General features: G+C 43.8%; 1 protein-coding gene across 7 annotated transcripts in view; it reads left to right on the forward strand.

Moving 5' to 3' along the window:
• Positions 1 to 20,128, forward strand: part of MID1 (midline 1) — a 276,661-nt gene that overhangs the window by 138,503 nt on the left and 118,030 nt on the right. For 2 of the 7 annotated variants that reach the window (XM_068163151.1, XM_068163152.1), the window contains exon 1: positions 6,573 to 6,694. The exons of 3 other annotated variants lie outside the window; for them this stretch is intronic. The gene's annotated coding sequence lies outside the window, so the exon portion shown is untranslated. Of the gene's footprint in view, positions 1 to 6,380; positions 6,449 to 6,572; positions 6,695 to 20,128 lie in introns of those variants that run through there. 2 more of the 7 variants (XM_068163143.1, XM_068163144.1) reach the window with 2 other exon arrangements.

Raw genomic sequence — 20,128 nt, forward strand, 5'->3', positions numbered from 1 at the left:
GGTTTTTTTTCTGGGCACAGTAGAAGGACTTCAGGTTTGGGTCTCTTTTTTTGTTGTCATTATCCAGCCCACCTCTGCAGACCTCATCTCACCACAAACATTGCGATCCATCGATACCCTGGCTAGGGAAATATTTTGCTTAGTTGTGGAGAAGACAACCTCAAGATCTCTTTCTTTTTACTGGAGAAAGTCCAAGCACACACATTTGCTTTTTCTTGTAGAGTTTTAATGTATTTCTGTTACATGTTCACATGTGCACACACACCACTGTCCAGAGAGAATGTCGGCAGTCTACTTGTATGGCTGATCAATACTGTGTTTCCCACTCTGGCTACTTACTTATGTTTAGCTCAGACATCTACGAAGATTAGTCTTTGGTGTCTTTCATTCCTGATGTGGAATGAAAGAAGAACATGTGCTGCCCAATTCCAATAACCTCTTAAAGATATTTCAGTTTTTGTTGAATTATTCTTTATTATCCTCGGGAAAATAGAGGTAGCTTCAGCACACAGCTTGACAATGAAACAGTGGAGGTAAAATGCCTTGGTTATGGACACATAAACCATTTACAGGTAGCAGTTTGTACTACCATTAAGATGCAACCCAGAGTCGCTTTACTCCACAAGGCTTCCATGTCACCCTGTTGCTGAATGGGAAGCAGGTAACTTTTGCATCTCCTGTCCCAGGAGGTTGCCTGTTTCAGAGAAACCCTTTTTCCACATGTCAGGCAGCTGGCATGGGTAGGCAGGACACTGGAGAGAAGGAGTAAAGGAGAATCCCTTATGGGAATAATCTTGAGGAGGTTAAGCTGTAGGAAGTTGGGAGGGTCTGTGGTTTCGGTGTTGTTTTTTCCCTTGCACAAACAGTTTCCGTGAGAAAATGCAGATTTGCTTTAATAATTTTTTCTGCCTAGAAAAATGAAACCCATTTTTTTTAGTTTGACTGGAACTTGTAGGTAACTTCATCTCTGCTGACTTGAGCTGAAACATCTGATTTCAAGTCAGTGAAACACTGGCTGCTTCATGGGATTTGTAGAGGGATGCCAGGGCTCCTCGGTATGACCAGCGCCATAATGCCATTCTGGGGAAGCAGAGCAGAACTTTGAAATATCAACTGTTTTCTGAGAGGGTGGAATGTGGAGAAGGAAAAACACTGCAGAAATACTAACTTTTCAGGTTAATGCCTTCCCTCAGCTGGTAGGTTGAAGGGTAATAGAATTCCAGGATTTCTTCTGCTTTGGAAAGTTTTGCAGCACAGAGCAGATCTCTCTGTAATTCTTGTTGGAGATAGCACAGTTCTGACAGTCCTTACATCTTCTCACTTCCAGCATGGAGTTCTGCATGGCATATGGCACCTCTGACCTGGTGTGTGCAGCTTTAAGAAAAGCTCTTTTAGAGCAGAATGGCTTAAGTGTCAGAAGGTTACACATTACCTTGTAAATTTGTAGCTGGTGGGTTTCATTTAGGAATGAAGAATTTGCATGCTTTGGTGGCCCTTAGCTAGCACAGGTAATGGAAGTGTGAGTAGGCACCTTCTTGACCAGTTTGAGGGATGCTGTTAATAACTAAGCAAGGGTGAATGGTCATCTAAGCACCACTCCACCAAGAGGACTGTAGGGTGCTCTGACTCTTCTCATCTCCACCTGTTTTCGTGTTACCCTGCCAAATGGCTGAGTCATCTTGCTTGTAAGGCAATGAATGTCCAAAAAGTCTGCCTTAAGGACATCTTTGTGCACCGTGGTTTTCTGTGTGCATATGTAAATTTAAGGATATCTGAGACTGCTGTCTAATTTTTAAACATCTGTGGGAAAAGGTGTGCATTGAAATGCTCAGGAGTCAGACACTCTGCCAGGCTAATTTGTTTATCTTTGTTGCATTCACTACAGCAATGTTGATAAAAGCAGTAATGCACTGCTTTGTGAGATCCAGCTCTGCACGTTCTTATATTCACAAATATTGGCTTTGTATCCCCAAATCATTGTGTGTCACTTTTACATCTTGAGAGTAGTGTTTCATATGAGCACTATTTCTGAGGGGTTTTCCATTTTTTATACCATTGTCTTCTCAGAAATCTGTCTTCATTTTGCAACCTCCTATTTTGTGTCAAGTTCTTCTGGAGGTTATTTTTATATTCCAGTGTTGCCTTGAGTTAGTGTTATCTGGGGTTATTAAATAGTGTTTTGTATTCTGGACACCCTGCTCTTCCTGCAGGGGCCAATTTGAAACAGCCAGGGGAGGGCCTATAAAAACCATTAGAAATGAATTTCAGTGCCAGTAGTTGGAGTGTGAATATTACCTTTTGCTCCCCAAATGCACCAGTTAAGCTGTTTGTTTAATTTTTAAGCGTGTCTGTATCAGTTGTCTAGATTGCAAATTAAAGGCAATCTATTTGTGACTGACTTCCTACCTGTAGGTGTTGATTTTCAACACAGGTTTGTTTCTTTCTAGCCTGTGTGCTGGGTCCTATTTTCCCTTGTTGCAACTCTTTCACTCCTACCATATAATCAGATCCTGGGGTCTGCTCTGTCTCTATTTAGCACAGCTTTGTAAGGAGACGGTGTGGTTCTTCTATCTTTAGCATACATTGAATTCTCTGAGCCCAGAAGGATTTTCATGGCAGCTGGAACTCAGCTAAAGAAAGTCCTTTTCCCCACTAACCATTCTGTGCTCCCCCTGCAGCTGGTGCAGACCACATAAAATCATGTTGCAACAAAAAACCTCAAGCGGCAGAGTAATTCTGCATTAGGTTGCTTTGCATCTGGTTCAGCAGTTCATAACTGTTCCTGTGTTTGGCAATTTATTGGAAAATAATGAAGATAGTTAAGGAAGGTTTAGTAAACAGCTCGGGATAGGCAAAACTTTCCGATTTTGAAGCAGTGCTAAATTTTTGCTCTCCAGGCTGTTGTCCTTACCTTGCCACAGTGTAACAAACTGCATCGAGGAGCACTGAACTAAGCCACTTACTAAACTCAGCTGAACTGCTGCAGAATGAGAATTATGTGCTGACAAAGAACATACACCACCAACTTTACTATGGTTTAGTAAAAACATTTGTACATACTGCACACTTTACAATTTGTGTTGCATGCTTTGGGGCTTTGCTCACATTTGTAAGAAACCTCAAAGCTTTTTGGCTGCTTGAAACAGCTTAGCACACATGCTAAAATTACCTCTTTATCTTAAATAGCAATAAGAGGCAGGATTGTGAGTTAGCACCCAACATCCTGAGCTCCCACAAGTACCTGATAACTACTTTTGCTAGGTGGACTGTGCTGAAATTCTTGCTGGTCAATCCTGCTGGTAATGGAAGCCCAGCTAAAGTTACCCTGCCTTGTCTCTGCTTTAGTGAATGAGGCAGCACTGTGCCTGAGACCTGAGGCTAGATGGATGACTTACATGTCTTCCCGTTTTGCCTGGGAGGTGCTTGGGGTGTGATAAGGAGTGTGGCAGACACCTGCAGTGAATAGCAAGGTCAGAGCTGTTTTGGTATTTCCATGTCTGCTGGAGTCCCTCATAACTCCAAGGGCATGTTAAACTGAGGCTTGATAAGGCAGATCTGAACTTTTACTAGTGATAAACCAGAGTTCACAGAATGTAAAACCGCAGTGGTTGGTGTACTTGTGGCCATAATACTCCTCTAAAACTACTGGACTCATGACCATGGCTTTGGTCTCACTTACAGATCACTACTACCAGTGATGCCTGAATTTAAACCTGGCACCACCTACTCTGGCTGCCCTTCCCTCTGTAGGCTCCTACCAGACAGCAAGTTTGTTTCTTCAGGGACAGAGTGTTTTTGCAGTTCCCTGAAGTCCATATGACTTCCTCAGGCATGTGCATACACTTGGGTCATAGATGTGAATCCGGGTATTTAGAGAAAGATTTTAAACCAGCACCAGTCTTCCCTTCATCCCCAGTGGCAATTCCTCTTCTTCACATCTAGCTGCACTGTTGTGTCTTTGGATATTGGCTATCTTCAAAATCACTTCAGATGTGGACTTTTTCTCCTCCTCTCATGCCACTCAGAAGACCTTAGAAGTAAAGAATCTAGCTCTCTGAATTCACTGTCATGTGATAGTACTGCTGCCTGGAGGGATGATCACAAAGCACATTCCTCAAAGGTGGAGCGGGAATGTTGGGATTAGAGTGGGGGCTGGCTACAACACTTGTGTATTTCAGTGATTAAATAGTCCTCACCCCATCTTGAACATCTAATTGACGAAATACTTTTCTAGAACTTGATTTTTTTGCTAACATTAAAAATGAGTTTTCATCCTATAGACTGAACTCAAATTTTTATGCCACATTCTGCTGAGTGTCCAGAAAAAGGCAGTTTGCATCCCTTCCTGTAAGCAGTGCATGATGCATATGAAAAGGTGTGCATTTCAAGAAGAGTTTTGCAATTGTTTTATCTTTAAAATGTTGGAGTTCTTACTGAGCCTTTTCCTGTGTTTCCACATAGAATTGTCCTTGGAATCCCCTTCTTAAACACTTGAAACCAAATACAAGGTTTTGCAGTGAATCCAGTTGTGTAAGTTTTGTACCTTTCACTAAATCACCTTCTCCATGGAAGCTTCTCCCTAAGACTCTCCTTGCTTAAGAAAAGCTTTCTTATGCTTCCTTTGAATGCATCCTGAAAGGGATCCTCCTAGATTTAACCACAGTAAAAGGTCTTTGCCTACCGCATGCTCATTTCAAGTGACATGTCCACTGAGCTATGTTTGGTGAACAGGGGACAGACATTCCTGTGAAGTGCCCTCAATGCCTCTTGCTCTGCAAATTGCAGCTGCTTTGAGTTGCTGTGCAAGTGTGCAGGATTTGACCAGCATTGAAAGATCCTCGAGCTGTCTCCATGCTGGCAGTTGCAAATGGTTGATTTTACCCTTATGCAATCTGCTGTCTTCATCCCATGAGATAGGTGGTTTCTGTTGTCTGTTAAAGCATGTAGCTGGATCCTTCCACCTGAGGACATGGAGCAAGCAAGAGCACAGCTGGCCCTGGATAAACTGTAGTGGTGCTTTAAATCAAGTTTTCCCTCCACCCATACCTTGCTTCTCAGCTGCACAGTGCCAATACTGCATATACTCCTTTCTTGACTGCACTTATGAGAAAAATCATTATTGTCTTCAAATGGGAAAGCAAATTAATACATTTTTCAGACCTTTTCTTCCTTTCCCAGTTCCAGAGTTTATCATAAGTTAAAAGGAAATATATTTCAGGAAGCCTTTAATTAAAACTCTGAGAGTACACCATTGTGATTGTTCTCTCCCCCTGCAGCAGCTCAGTCAGATTTCTTGTACTGATAGGACTTTCTCAAGGTGGCAGCTCCTTTTTGCACTAGTATATAAAGCCCTTGCAGAAGCAAATCCATCAGATTGGGGCTTTTCCTGATTCACCTGAGATCAAAAGTCAGATTTCCATTTAGGGTGGAACAGAGAGACTAACAGGCTTCTTAACTGATATCAAGCTAGAGGCAAGGAATTTGGAGAAGAGTGGGTGGAAGGAATTTCCAAGTTGCTATTTCTCTGCATTTATTTATTTTTTTCTGACTCCAGAAAGCTGTAACTCAAAGAGCAACAGCGCTCAGGTCTGGGATTTTTCTTTCTTGCCTTTTGTTTATTTTAGCGAGAGCCACCGAGGGGCAGCAGATAGGAGCAGATCTTGTTAAAATCTAAAATAAATAAATAAAGCTGTTGTTTTTCCTTTCAAGTTGCGTTTGGCGTCTAGTGCTATCTTGCACAAGGAACTGAACTTCAGGAATGAGGAAATCACTCTCCCTACAGAAGGGAGAGCAGATGACACACTGCTGCTAAGGCTGATTAAACATTTGTCACCGAGACAAAGCTTTGCAACACAACACTTCCACGCCCTATGGATCCGCACACGCGTTTCTACTCCTTGCAGCAGAAAGGCACTTGCTCTTGGTGTAGATGGCAGAGTGTATTTTACTACCTCCTGCTCATGTCATTGTGCAGTCTGCTTTTTAATCTGGCGTGAGGAAATTGGTGCTCCTGGAGCGTATGTGTCTCTGACTCGTACGGGATGTTGCCACTTGCGCGAGTGTTGGTCAGTGTTTCTGTGTTGCAGTATCTTCATCTGGACCTTCACGCTTCCTTGCTGAAGTCCTGGGAGCCCGTTCGGCTGGAGGCAGATCCAGAGCAGTTAGACGAGCGTGGGGAATAATCTTTTACACTGCAAATTGACTTCCCTCTTTATAGCTCTAGACACTGTTTCCATCTGCTTTCAGTCTTTTAAAGCCTTGAAAGCTTTCCTAATCCCAGTGTAGGCGGCCCCTCTGCGCTCTGCCACCCGCCCCTTCCCTCTGATTGGCGAGGCTACCTCATGGCCCAATTCAGCCAACTCCTGCATCCCTGCGCTGCGGTTTGAAATAGGAGCCAGGCGGACAGTTGCCTCGCCGCTCCCGACTTTTAATAGGCTGGGGAAGGAAGGTTGGGAAACTTGACATTGTCTTAAGAAGAATCCCTCCCAGCAACGGATTAAAAAAAAAGGGTGGGAGGGGGGTTGGAGGGGGTGGTGTGTAGAGTTAGGCAGGGAGGAGGAAGAAGAGAAGGAGGGGGGTGGGGGAAACTTGCTTGCGGTTGGAAACTTGATGGATTTCTGCCCTGCCGACAGCAGCGCCGTGTAAGCAGCCCCTTGCCGGCTGGATGGATGATGGGAATCTCACCATGAGGCAGGTAAGGAGTCGCTGCCCGCTGGCGAGGCGAGCCCGTCCCAGGCTGTTCCAGCTCGCCTTGCCGGCCCTGGGTTATCACTTGTACCAGTCCCTGCGGAACTCCAGACGCTGCTTTGGTTTTCTTGGCTTTTTGTTTCTTAGCTTTGTCAAAAGTAAGTTTCTAGGGCAGGGAAAAAATAAATTACCGATCTGAGAGGTTTTGCATAATCCTCTCGGCAGGCAGTGATGCCCATGCAGGTCATTGTGCGCTTGGGGTTTGTGTGGGGCACGAAAGAGCCTTGCGAGAGATGTAAATCAATTCCAGTTTGCCATGGTTTAAACGCATTGTGTAGTCTGTCTCTCAGCCTTGTTTGTGGCATGCGAAAGGAAAGAACTTGCTGTGTTAAAAGCTTAAATATGTCAATAATTCAGCCCAAGGATAATTTATTAAACAGCTCTGCTTGAGTTCCTTGCCTGCCAGTGCTTTAATCTTCTGATTGTTTTAAAATGTAGTAGTTTCAAGCTGTCTTACAGCTTCACAAAAGTACTTTAAAATTGGTTTTCTAGGGATTTTTTTTTTCCTAAGATTATTCAATTTATTTTTTTTAGGCTTCCATTCACCTGAGGAGACAAAGGGAGCTTTTATTCCTTATTGTCACAGTTAAAAGGCACAGTGGCAAAATGGTTTTGATCCTCGTTGTTCATAGTTTTACAACAATGTGCGGTTAGAAGAGCCTTGTGAGAGCAAGGAAAACTGGCTGGACTGTATCTTAGGAATGAATCAGAGATCTGTCCCAGTTTAAAAAGCGTTGCCAGCCCACTTCCAAAACTTGCACTTCACATATTATCTAGATAGGCAATGGGTAAATACAAGGAAATGAGAGAAGTTGCCTAAGTTCTTTTCTGTGTGGGTGTAATTCATTCAGCTCTCAGTGGGACTTTTATAGTACATGTCCAGGGAAAGCATGTGTGAGGATTTTGCACCTGTAGTGCAAATGGAGCATTTGTTTTCTGTTCCCTTTCTGAAACCACGGTGGGAAATCTCGGCTTCCTTACACCATTTTCCTGTAAGTTACAGGAGGCGAGGAAGAGTGAAGAAAGAAAGAATAGAGGTGATGGAAGTAGGGAAGGTATTTCTTCTAGTAGCCAACCTCCCCTCTTATCCCCCCTTCCCCAAACTTCTATAGCTCTTTAGAGGGGAATTCTTGTCCTTGTGAAGCAAAATGAAGGTCATTTTGTGTACTGCATAGCTCAAGAGGGTCAGTTGGAGGTATGTTGTCATCAGAAATCATTACCACTGCAAGAGAGTACTTTGGCACAGAGGGTTGCCACCGAGGGGTGAGAAAGCAGCAGAAATGACACAGGATAGCAGCAATAAAAAGTAAAATGCTCTTTGAAACATGTACTTTACTCTCCTGACATGTTCTTGCCTAAGGCATAAGGCTTCATGAGTAATGAAGATTCATAGATGGTGAGTTAAAGAAGCGACGCGAAGAAATCGGAAGGGAGGAAAGGGGGGGAGAGAATGTTGAAGCACACGAGAACCCTCCCTCCCCTAAGAGAGGAGGAGAGGGAGGAGGGGGACATTCCAGCCTAAAAAGGTGCAGGCTCAGGCGGGCTTATTCTTGCCTAGCCCGTGCCGTCCCCGTGGGTATCTGCCTGGTTCCTACGCCCCCGCCGGAGCGCAGCCGGGGGTACGCGCGTTCCCGCGACAAACTGACTACCCCCTGCGCGTTCCCGCCGCTGCCGTGCCTCCCCTCCCCGGAGAAGGAGGGGCGGGGGCGTGCGTGGGGAGCGCCGGCTGAAGGGCTGCCAGAGTTTGTTTAGGCACCTGCCTGCCAGCGCTGGCGCTCTACCTCCCGTGCCGGCCGCAGGCTGGCAGCGGCTCCCGGGCGGGGCTGGCTTGCCGTGCACAAGGATGCTCGGTTTGGCAGGGAATCTGTGCGCGCTGCTCGGCTGGAGGGACAAAATCCAGGGAACTGGCAGTCGCGGGGGGCAGAGCCACTGCGAACATCAGCCCAGCGGCAGCAGGCTTCGTGATGGGCTGTGATGGGCTACGAACTAACTACGAGTGCTTAGGAAATCCTGTAGAGCAGATTCTTACTCCTGCTTCTGGTTTGAAAGCATTAGGGAAAAGATGACTTTTCTATTGACCTCTATGGCCCGCCTATTTAAAGCAGTAGAAAACTTTTTTTAACCTGTGCTTGTCTTGAAGTTCCTCTCCCTACTTTTCCTGCTGCTTTCCCTGCCCTTCCCGAGTGCTCCCTTCCCCATCCTTTCGACAGCTGGCTATGAGACAGTGAGGGAGCAAGTTAAGTTCCTTCCTCTTACCAAGCTCTGAAACTAATGCTCCTTTGAGAAGCTTTTACAGCTTTGGGTTGGAAGGGACCCTCAAAACTTGCCTTGTCCAACCCCCCTGCAGGGAGCAGGGACACCTCCAACTAGAACAGGCTGCTCAGGGCCACATCAGATCTTGGGCTACTGCTCCATTTGGGGGTGTAGAAGTAACCATCAAGCAAGCAGTGTGTTTGTGGGGGTTGGTTTCATTGGAATGAAACCATGCATTATGCTGGTGACTGACCTGGCCCAAAGGCAGCACACAAGTACTGAACAACAGCACAAAGCCCCAATACAAGTGCAAAAATGACTGTAGAAATCAACTCAGCAGAGTGCATATTGTGTCAGATCCATCCAACCTACTTTACCACTGTGCCAGGCCAACAGTCTATAGCAGGTAGCGAGTTGGAGTAAATGTTGAGTCAAGATTTTTAATTCAGATGATTTAAAGAAGCAGACATTTTTAGGTGGTAATTGAAGACCTCAGCAAGAGGCATGTCCTTGCTGTCAGATAGTGATCTCAATCACCAAACAGGAGCCACCTATAACCAAGTGGGAGCATTTCTATCCTATTGCTGTGCATAGGACAGCTGGGGAAATATGCTGGTCACAATGCACCTGCAGAAGTTTAAGCATGCACAGGAAATGTGCACATTTGGATGTGCTAGCATGCTATAAAATCAGTGTTAGGAAGCAGAAGTGATGCTTTTTTTAATCCCCTTAAAAAAAAAATGGTATCTAACATGACTGCAAGACAAAAAAAAGCAACCAACCTGACAAAAAACCCTTTACAGGTAACACATTTTCTGCTTTGCTGAGTACTTGGTTCAGTTTATTACTTACCAAAAGGGATTCCTAAGCAAGGAACCTTGCCAGTGATGGAAGCTCCTGAGAAGATGCTCAACCTTCACATGGTGGAATGGCAGTTTTGTGTGGCTAGGCTCTCTTATGTGGCTCGATTCCCTGTTTGCTGCAGAACTGGAGAGGGCACTGTGGGCTCTCTTTTAAGTTCCCTACTTCACAAAAAATCAAATGTTTGATGAATTCTGATAGCTCATTTTCACTCACTTTAGCCCACAATATATCCCTGAAGTGCAGCCTGTGGGAATGCCATTGACAGCAAATGCAGTTCCTTATTTTGGCCTTTTCCTATTGAAGTCCCATTGACTTTGATCAAGGCAGACTTGAGCCCTTTGTCACATAAAGAGGTTGAGCAAAATTACAGTTAACTGACAGGCCACTTAAAAATGACAAAGTGTGCTTTTAAGGCACATAAGGCCACTGCAGTTACTTATCATAACTGCAGCAGTCATACAGCTTTGGAGGGTGCATGTGATTCAAAGGAATAAACACTGCATGCTATTTCAGCGCAGAGCACGTGCAACATTTGAAATCTTCCCTTCCTTACAGTTGTTTAAGTTCTTAGCATGTGTTTCTGATTTCCCATTTGCTTTTGCATACCTTTTTAAAATTCTTAATGTGTTCCTTGGTAGGCAAGCTGCATTTAATCCTGGAGTGCTATAATCCTTACCCTCGCTGTAGGGAAACTCCCTTCTGAAGTTCACCCTGTGCTGTTTGTTTGGCCTGCAAGGGAAGAATGAGCACCTCGGAGAACGCTGCTTTATTTGTTGTGTACTCTGCAGAATAAAGAAAACGAGTGTGCCAGGTCCACAGGCTGGGAGTGTATCAGTTAATTAGCAGCTGGACATTGCCTGGTAGGAAGCCTGGGGAGGTTTTGTGTGTGTGTGTATGTGTTGACTACTCCCTTTGATCACTTGTGTGGTAAATAGACATGCAGGGTAGCTATAGCAACATGTGCTATAGGTTGGTGGGAACAGAGGGAACGGGATCCTCTGGACAAAGGGTAGTTTGTTAGAGTGGTTGGTTCTGATTAGAAAAAGGTGGCACCAATCAGGGCATTTAAAAACATCACTTTTGCAAAATGCAAATGGATGTTATCGGTTTCAAAGTAGCATCTGTTTCTCTGGCTCTGAAAGAGCAGACTGGGGAGGAAGAGGGGTAACAAAAAGCAGAAGCAAAGCCCTATAACACTTCTGAGTGTAAAAATGTACCTCCTGGATGTGCTTTTTCTGCTGTTGCTGCACTGTCTACGTGTGTTTCAAGAAAGTATTTGTAGGAGCCAAATTACCACATCTGCAGTGTCTTTAGAACCCAGCTTTAGAGGTTCAGTGATAACAACCTGATGTTATGTAGCACATCGGATCATCTCCAGTGCATATAAGTTCCTGTGTACCACTCTCAATCAAAAGATGCAGTACCTATTTCAGTGGCCTACCTGTAGAGGTCAGACTTGAAGTTCTCAAAATCTTCACACGATAGAATTTCAACCTAAAGCTATAAAATTGCAAAAGCTGGCATAGGAGTATTCCACATGAAGTTAATGAGGAAAGAAGCTAAAACAATGTTGATTTGTCAGTGTCAGGTTATTAAGTAACACCATGTTCTGCATCGATGGCAGCCTGAAATACATTGAAATTCAGCTTCATCTCACATCTTCAGTGGAACCCTGCCTAAAGCTTTTATTAGCACCTGAATTATTTAGATGTCTATCTCCCTTTCTCTGATCCCCACCAGGCCTCTTACCTTTGAGATCTGTCTCTGTCTCCCTCCCTTCCTCCTGCCTGGCACTCTGCTTTGCTGCCTGCCTGGTCCCAGGGCTTCTCCGCTGGGGAGGGCTAGGAGGCAGGCAGCGGCAGGGAGGGCTGCAACAGCTTCTGAGCTCTGGAAACAAGTTGTCAGATCTCAGAGTCTCTCCACAGAGTAGCACCAGAGGTAAGGGGTTCTGCTGGATCCTGGGGTCAAGGAAAGTGAACTGCTGGGAATGAGGAGCTGGTGGTGGTAAATGCTCAGGGAATGTGCTGAAGCTCAGTGAATGCTTCATCATTCAGAGAAACAACTTGGAGAAATGAGCTCTTTGCTTTGGCTGAGGGTGAAGACGGAACTGATGTAAAGGAGTAGATCTGTATTTGCATACAGCCATGTGAATAGCCTTTTGAGTGGGCTCTGGAGTTGGAACTGAATTTCAGACTTCTTAGGGTACTTCATTCTTTAGGCTGTTCTTGGGTTTGAAGTCTTTTATTGCAGTTGTGCAGCTTACAGCCTGTAATGCTTTGTCAAGCTCCAAGGAATGACTGCACATCCCTGATATCCCTGGTTTGCAGTGCAGAATCCACCCTGACTGAAAGATGGCAAAGGCACTAAGGGGTAGGAAGCTGATTTTGATCTCTTTTGTAAACAATGAAAGTAGCTCTTAGTTCTTTAGAATTCTTTCCTATTTGTTGTTCTGACAGGGTTGATTGTCATTATTATTTATTTATCTTCCCAGGGGGCTTGCAGGAGGACAAAAAAAGCTGGCAAAATAGGCAGTGGTATTTTGGCCCTGAAGAATGATGAAACATTTTTGATTGCCTAAGTGTTGAGATAGCTGCCTCAGGAACAGTTTTAAGATAGCAAAAAAAAAATAAGAGAGAGTCCAGGCTTTTACTGCTGTCTTAGTGGGGTAGTAAACAAGGGGATCTGCAGGGCTGGTAAGATTTTGCATTGTAGTATGAGAGACTGTAATGAAAATATTTACAGAGGGATATTTCATGGCTGCAGAAAGGAGCTGGTGACATGCTATGACAGTCACTCCACATTTGGGGGTGAGGAGGTTGTCATATTGCTCATGTCCTTGGTGGTGATGACAGCTTTCCCATCACACTGCACCCTGGCCACCTTGTGCTGCACGTACACCTGTGGGCCCACAGCATCTCCCCTTGGCACCCCTGAATCCCCAGCAGGTGCCCATGACTGATGGCATTAACTTGGGCCTTTGGGTCTGTGGGTATTTAATTACTGAGCAGCTGCAGCAGGAGCTCAGAGAGACACCACCCCCTACCGCCCCCCTCAGAGCAGCAGGTCAGACTTACTTGTGATACCGGTGAGCTGATGCACTGTTTGGACTCAGGTGAAGAGACAGCTGGCTCAGATACAATGCCTCCTCCCACCCCCATCTCCAGGATCTCTCTGCTTTTAGCTGAGGCTTGTGCTTTCTTAAGAAACAAACAAACCAAACCAGCAAACCCCACCAGCTTTTGTGTATTTGGTTGTGGGTTTGTGTTTTGGTTTTGTTTGTTTTTCTTCTAACTGGAGACATAGAATAAAAGAGAACAAAAAGAGAAACACTACACACACACACACAAACACCTATATATTAAAAAGTATGTATGCAAATATAGATACACCTGGAGTTCCCAGATCCAGCCAGCCCATCATAAGAGCAGCCAACATGACAATTTCAAGGTACTCTTCATCACCAGGAAAGCTTAAAAAGTATTGGAGGGGATCTGTCATCACAGGGAACATCCCAGTGCATCCTAAGATTATGCCCCTGTTGCAAAACCTGTGTAATCGACAGGAAGTTGTGAACTCTGTTGACAATTTATGCTTTGAGGACCACCAAAGGCTGTCTCTGCCTGCTGGCTCAGCTTTTTTTACCTCCTTCCTGCCCAGATCCAGCTCCCTGCTCTCAGCTGAATCTCTGGTGCCTACCTCAGTTCTGGAGGCAGGGTACAGACATTTCCCTTTCTTCTTGTTTTTCTGTTCTTGTGGAAGGCTGTAGGTAGAAACCTGCACAGCTCCATTAATAGTATGATTGAAAAATATGTGTGCTGTAAACCTGATGTGCAAAGGAGCAGCAAGAGAGAAGGAAAGGCTGCCCTGAGCAAGAAAAAGGATTGTCCCTTTCAGCGTGGCATGTGGATAAAGCTTTTGGGCAGGGACACGTGATGGCCAAGCACAGAGCAGGTCTGTCCATGTGATGCTCAAGAAGAGTGTGTATGCCTAGGCTCTTCCTTGTGTTAAATGGCATGAAAACAGCATGCACTTTGCTCACTGGTGGATGTTAGCTATGTTAGACCTTGCTTTTGATGAATGATGTGCCAATTAGGAAGCTTAGATTTCGACCTGTGTGCAAAGCTGTGCTGTTTCACCAGCCTTGGTAGCACCTATTGAACCAGAGGGCTGTAAAGGGTTAATGGCTTCATTTCTAACTGGGTAACCTCAGAAGTACAGTTTAGACAGAGGTTTCAAACTGGGATTTAAGCAGTTCAAAAGTGCACTATATTGTTTTGGTCTAATTAACACAACATGGTGCTAAGACATTAAGGCAGAGTGACAACACTGTACATTGATAACAGGGGACATTAATGCCTGCAGACACAGTCTGCATTGTAAAAATCTGAAAAAACAGGCTTATTATGTTAGATAGGTCAATGTGATTTGACCTAGTTTTGCTTTGCTGCCTGGAAATTATGTCAGGATTTGTTATGTCATCTCCTTGGGTGAGCAATTTAACATCCTTTTTGCATTGCAGTGTTGTCCTAATATTTGATATATATTTGCTTGCTCTCTAAAAGGATCCTTCAGGCTAATTGTAGAGATCTGGGGAAAACTGATACAAAACAAAACCTCCTGAAATTGTCTTCCCTTTTGTATATGTTGTGTGTGGAACAAAAAAGAAGAGTGAATTAAATCACAGCAAAATTATAGCTGCAAATCCTGAAGAGTATCTTGTCCCTTCTGCATGTAAATCTCATTACAGTGAATGAATGAAGGCTGTGCTGACTCATATAGCAATTAAAACAAATTTATTTGCCATTATTTTTATTGTAATTCCTATTTTCTTGACTAACAAGAAACTGAGTTTCACCATGAGCTTCTTCCTTGCAGTATTTGGAATATTTTAGTGGTGCAAGAGCCGTACAGGTTCCTCACCACTTTTTTTTGACAAACACTTCTTCAAAAGGTAGCACTCACCAGATGTTTTTCTTTCAGCTCAAGATTAAAATTCCAATAGGTATCTGAAGCCTTTGAGTATACTTCAGATGCAAATGCTCTTGCATCCCTTGTTAACCAGCTTAATTGGAATAAAAGCCTCACAAGAGTGAGCATTCAGAGGTGCATCTCCTCTGCTATTAATGTTTGGTCTTGATCCCCAATTAAGCCATGTTACCAAAGGTAAAAAAACACCCTCCCACAATATAAATCTCCTTGAATGTCTTGACTGCACAAGAAACTGTTGTGGGAGAAGTCTGCTGTTGCCTCCCACACTCCTCCTCCCTTTAAAGAGAATTAAAGTGCAAACTGCTTATGAAAGACTGGCAACGGCTGGAAATAAATATCCTGTATCCCCAGAGCAGTTGAAGCCTCATGCTTGAGGAGGATGATTGTGGACTGACAATGCTATTCATACAGATAGGGATTCACAGGAAGGTCTGATTGGACTCTAGAGATTATCTGCCCCAGCTTTATCTTCAGTACAGGTCAGTACAGCAACTTCAATCAAACTTGAGCATTTCCAGCATGAGTCTACTTCCTTGGGCAGCCTTTTCCAATCTTCAGCTTCTTCTCTCAGGGGGGAGAATTTATTCTTTTGTCTCCAGATAGAATTTCCCTCATTACAGATCAGCAGGCTTCCCTGTGGAGAGCAGCTCCATTTCCTTTAAAACTAACTTTTTGGACAGTCAGGAAGCATGATTAGATCCCCTTTGAGCCTTCTATTCTCCAGCCTAAGCAAAGCGGGTTCCTCCAGCCTTTCCTCATATGTCAAGTTCTCCAGCCTGCTAATAATCTGCTGGCCTCTCCTGGACCCTTCACAACTTCCCCAACTGGTACTGGTCACAGTATTTCAGTTGTGGTCTAATAAATGTCAAGTAGTCTGAAATATCCATATTGATTTACTGACTTTACCCTGACGGGTGCAGCCCAGGAGGCCGCTGGCCACCTTCCCTACCAGTGCACACCACTGGCTCCTGTTCAGCTCAATGCCTGCCACCACCCCCAGGTTCCTTTCAGCAGAGGTACCCCTCAGCCTGTCAGTCCTCACCTTGTGGTGCTGCCTGGGATTCTCTCCAGGAGCAGGACATTACATTTATCTTTCTTAGAGCTTGGGCTACAGCCATGTTGAGAAAGTTGCTTTACAGCCTCCAGGAGAGGCTTCCTGGCTAACATCACCAAAAAATCCCAACAAAAGGGCTTGTTTCTCAAGCATCATCTGTCTATGTAGGCCAGAAATCCTGGAGTATTAGATCATGGATCTTGTCTAAGCTGTCTGTTTCCATGATTTTTTCTATTTGTTTCTATGATTTTATACCTGTAAATACTTTAAGAGCATGAGCTTTAGGGAGACAGATGGTGTTGTTGTGATCTAGAAAATCTGGAAACAGTTACTGGAGAAAGCAACTTTGTGGAGAAATGCACTTTATTTCCCAGCTTGTCTTGAACTAATGAGGTAGGTATGCCCCAAGAGAAACTAAAAGCCAGTGTTGCCAATTCCTCCCCTCCAAGGTTCTCTTCAGTTTTCAGACTAATTCAAGTACATTGTCCTACTCCAGTGGTTTCTTTATCTCTTTGGATCAAAGCTTGCTGCCCCCCACCATGACACTGCTCTAGGATTTATGTTAGTCCCTCCTCAGTTCCCTGTCCCTAAGTTTTTGGCCTCTGTACTTAAACTCATACTCCTTCCACAGGAATCTGGATAGCACTAGAGTAAAACTGTAGGGTAAACTCAGAGGGAAGAAAGAGATCTTGAAGAAAGAGGAGAAATGCCATCTCTTCTTTTCAAATATGCTTTTAGCCTCATCAGAGAGGTAAGCTTTGCCAGACTAAGGCTCCTGTCTCAGTGTGCAGCTGGAAGTTTGAACGTGACAAGTAATAAGAGAACTGATAGCCCTGCCTCCCTCTGCCCCTGCCTCCCTCTCTCTCCCCCATCACTGCATTGCAAATGGAAATGTTCATTGACAATGCTAAGCTTAAAAGTATATTTTAGTCTTTATATCTATTTTGGCAGACGTTTGTGCCATTGGTTGGTGGTATGCCAGGGGATGACTCAACAGGTTTGCCTTTTTGAGGTACCTGAGAAGAGGTAAAGGAAGGGGAAGATAAAGAAAGGGCCAGGTCTGTCTATGTGCTGTTCCTAGAAAGGAAAAAAAGAAACAAAACAACAAGATCCCCAAACAGGACAAGGAGTTCTCTGAAGTGCATTCCAGGTTCTTGACAAGGTTACTCAGGAAAGAAAGTATGGAAGAGAGGGACAGAGTGAGGCCTCGAGGGAAAACAGCTATGTGGGAGAGGAGACCAGGAGGAGCCTACAGAGGAGGAAAAGATATCCAGACTCTCTTAACATTGCATTAGGAAAGCAGAGGAAGCAGCTTTTATACAGAAATTGTGAATGAAGCTTGCTTGAATGACTTGAGGATGAAAACAGGACTTTTCAGTGCTGCAGAATCAGAACTTACATTTACAGGCACAGATTTAAGAGGGAGGAGTAGTTCATGAACTTCAAGAGCTTGGAGGCAGGAGAAGGAAGGCGGCAGACAGAAATGTAAGGAGGTTTAAGTAGACCAGAGGCTCACAAAGGGGTTAAACACTCACAACAGTCGTAACTTCCCATTCTTTCTCCATTAAATTGTCTGGCATCTCTTGTTCTAAGAACCATTCCTGATAGTACCTGACCCTTACAGGCCCCTTTTGTGTTACAGTGTAAAGATGTAATGGGATGATCAATGGACTTTTGCTTTATTAAATCCTCTGGAAAATTATTTTCCCAGCAAGCTTTTCTGTCTAATGAGTACTAAAAAGTCACTGCAGTATTCTGGGTTGTTGAGCTCTAAAAGCAGCTAAGCACTGAGGCTTTTCTTTGGTGGACCACACTGCAAGGCTTTTGGCTTTTTCTATCTTGAATGTGTGTAGTGTGCATAAATAAACACTTTCTACCAGGCATTGAAACCTTGCATATGAGGGCTGGAGGCATACATGATCCATCATAATTTCTAAACTCATAATCCAGGTGCATGGGACAGCATCAGTGTGAAAAATTCTGGGGATTTTGTTTTTACTCTAAAGTGCTGCTAAAAAAAATAAAGAAAGAAGCAAAAAGCCTTCATTCCAAACACAAGAGCTTTACTCCTGATGGCCTTGTAGGTGTTCCACTGCGTGAACGCCTGAAGAAGTGACACTCTGGCTTCTAGCAGACAGAAAACCAATCACATGTTACTTTATTTTACAAACCCCTTGCTCCTCAAAATGAAGCTTTTCCCACCCAATTTCATTGCTGTAGTTACATGGGAAAAGCCAGTTTTTATGGTGAAGGCATTTGATGTTGTGATCCATCATCTCAGTTAAAAGGACTGTGAAAGATGTGACACCAGATAGATGTTTATATGACATGGACAGATACTGTGCAATGGTGTACTCCAGGCCAGGCATAAGTCCAGCCATTAGACTTGAAAGGTGGTTGACTTAATTAATTTTCCCAGCTTGGGACTGTTTCATTTGAAAGTGCTGTGCAAAGGCTCCTCCATTAGCGGTGTGAAAAACGTGCTGCTGTGCCTTTCTGTGAATGTATACACTCAGTGGTATTAGGATGGCATGTGCACTGGAGCAAATAAAGCAATCTTGGGGATATAGTCAGTTTACAGCAGACATTTGTTTACTTACTCTGTTCTCTTTCTGGTGTAGGGTGAAAAAGTTACTTATGTCTTCAGGTGACAATGGACAAACTATTTAATGAATAAGGGTGGGTTTGCACCAAATCAGGTCAAGAATCTTTGCGTAGTGTATGGGAAAGGATTATACTCAGAGTGATTAACACCCAGAGGAAATTTCTCAGGGTTTATTTTGACTGGTCTGCAGCTGATAACTCCCTTGTGTAATGGCATGTCCAATTCCATGTCAATCACCATTTGCAGACCTTAACTCTGAATAGCAGTTATTTGGTCGCATATGCTGCCCTGTCAACTCTCGATTCAGAAACAGGATGCAAAACGGCACATGGGTAAACTGCAGCATTTGTTTCTATCCTGTTTTTATTGTTGGAAGGCTCTAATTTTTTAAAGAAAAGGTGCTCTAGGAAGGCTTTTTTTAATATGAAGTAAAAGAACGCTGCACTACTTTGTTTTGCAGGCCGAAGTTAGAGCGGTTAGGAGAGTGGGAATAACTGAACAAATTCCTGTGGCTGTTACCACTTGTGCCATAGGCTGACAGGGCAGTGCTGTATGAGGGGACACTGAAGAATTAAAAGACTGTTTATGGATACAAACAATGACCTAAATCATGCCTGTGGTGGTTGTTGATAATATTCACACTTGACTAGTCTTGTTTCTACAGAACGAACAGCGTCAGAAGGTTGTTGGTGCCTGTGCGGTCCATGCCAACTATGACTTTCTGGTGCTCTCAGTACAAGAGAGTTGTAATAACAACAAACCCCTTGTTGGCCATTCCACCCCAATGGGCTGGGAGTCTGACAACATCATACTGGAGAGCCTTTGGAAGTTTTGTTCAAGCCTTGGTCGTAAATGGAACTAGAGATTATAATGACTTTGAAAGACATTTTGAAACTTACAGTGTTACTAAGCAAAAAGGCACAAATGTGGTGACACTGAAGATTTGAGAAGGTACAGAGACAGCTTCTTTCTACAGGGTTAAAATGTATACTGTGTCTTTGTGGAATGGAATATGTTTCTCTTAAGATGGTGCCCTCCTCTTCATCAATATCTGATCTTTATTCTCTCCCCAATCCCCTCTAAAAAGATTCTCAAACCCCTTCCAGACCAATGAACCCACTAAAGCATCTTCAGTTTCAGATGACAGACCCTCAAAAGAAGGCTAAGTTATTGCAGTGTATCTGGACTGAGGAACTGTTTTGTGCTGTGTTAAAGCACTAAGCTTGCTATTTTAGATACTGGCTAGAAAAAAAAATATTATGTATTTATTTATTATTTATTTTTTACTTAGTCCTGAAAACATTTCCTTTAGGTCAACATACTCCTATGAAATGTCTTTGTTCTCATGAAACTGAGCTTCTCAACAGGGAGCTACTCTCTCACAACCAAACCCAACCCCAAATCTATTTGTGCTATCCATGAATGAGAATGAAATACTCATCAAGATGAAAACAGCTAATGACAGAGGAAGTGAAGAATTTACATGGAAGTTTTGGGAACATTATTTCATTATGAGATTTTTAAGATCAAGAGATTTTTGTGTCAAACCAGGTGATACAAAAGAGCCTTTATGAAATGTAGAAGAGGTGTTCCATTGTTGAAGAACAAGTACTCAG

The sequence above is a fragment of the Melanerpes formicivorus genome, unplaced genomic scaffold (genome assembly GCF_026170545.1).
Source record: "Melanerpes formicivorus ecotype bairdi unplaced genomic scaffold, bMelFor1.0.p_v2 SCAF_70, whole genome shotgun sequence".
In the NCBI taxonomy this organism is placed as follows: Eukaryota; Metazoa; Chordata; class Aves; order Piciformes; family Picidae; genus Melanerpes; species Melanerpes formicivorus.